The following is a 1,497-nucleotide window of genomic DNA, read 5'->3' as shown; positions in this document are numbered from 1 at the left end:
AATTCATTGCACATCTCTTATTTACTTCATAATCAACACATCATCACAAGCAAATATACACTTTGAATTAGTATATATGTCATACCAATCCATCATGTGCAAACATATATTCATGTAGGTGCAAGGGCGAATTCTCAAGTGGCTTATATCCAAATATATACACATTTCCAAAGCTTAAATCTTACTTACCATGCAACATGCATGAATTATACTTATGGATATATCATGGCGAATACCACAACACCACACCATTTCAATTTGGTCATGGTGAAACAAAGAACTTAGTATCTCATTCAAAAAAATGCTAAAAGAAAATCTAAGAATCTTCAATCCTCCATCACATGTATCACTTTCAAGCTTGTTATTTAACATGCAATGGCATTAACACCACATTCACTTTGGCGAATTTCATTCCCATGACATAACAAGGATTTGAACCATGGGCTAACAAGAACATTAAGCTAGCAACTAAAACATGCATGAACCTCAAACATACCTTAATCTTGATGCAAGTTTAGCCAACCTCTTCCTAATCCTCTTCCAAACCAAGTATGAAGCAAAACTCCTTCCTTAACCTTAGTATTTTCGGCCAACAAGAGAGTGAAAAGAGATGAACAAAATTTTTCTTTCTTCCTTTAGGACATTCGCCAAGCTATGGAGGAAGATGGACACTTTTTTTTGTTTCTCATCTACTAACATTAATTGTTTATTCCATACCCTTATTTTATTCTTTCCATCATAACCCATTTACCAAACATGTTTCATGACATGATTTTTGCCCATAAATCCTTGTCATGGCGGCCACTAGCTATGGGGAAATTTGACATGCAAGTCCATTGTTTTGCATGCATCCTTTAATTAGTCATCACACATTTCCCTCATACTTTCAAAGTTTATTACTAGGTCCTTTCTAGTGAAATTCACATCTATAATTCTAAATCAAAGCATAAAAAATATCACACATGAGTTAACACACATTATAGGCAATAAAATAAATATTAAATTATTTTTATGCCTTGGTTTTGTGGTCCCGAAACCACATTTCGACTAGGGTCGTTTTAAGGCTGTCACATGTATGCTTGTATATTCGGCAACCATTCTTACTAATCGCCCATTTGGTCGATTATACACCTAACCGAATATGCACCAAAAACTTGATTCAACATTACCTACATACTCACTTTAATGGCGAATATATATATATATATGTACAATGTCAACTAACATCTTTTAATCACCTAATTTCATCTCATGAACATTTAATCAAATTTTCCCAATCTAGCATATATTTTCACATCCATTTGTAACATCATGTACAAACACATATACACATATATCAAAACACAAATTTTACCTATCATGCAACAAGCGAAATCGCACTTATGAGCATGCCATGGCGAATACATCCCACACCATCCCTTTCAATTTTGGTCATGGTTAAACAAAGAAAACTCCATGTCTTACTCAAGAATGCTAAAAAATTTCAAGAGTAGTCAA

Source organism: Gossypium arboreum, chromosome 8 (assembly GCF_025698485.1).
Source record: "Gossypium arboreum isolate Shixiya-1 chromosome 8, ASM2569848v2, whole genome shotgun sequence".
Taxonomy (NCBI): Eukaryota; Viridiplantae; Streptophyta; class Magnoliopsida; order Malvales; family Malvaceae; genus Gossypium; species Gossypium arboreum.
Note: the sequence above shows the minus strand (reverse complement) of the source record.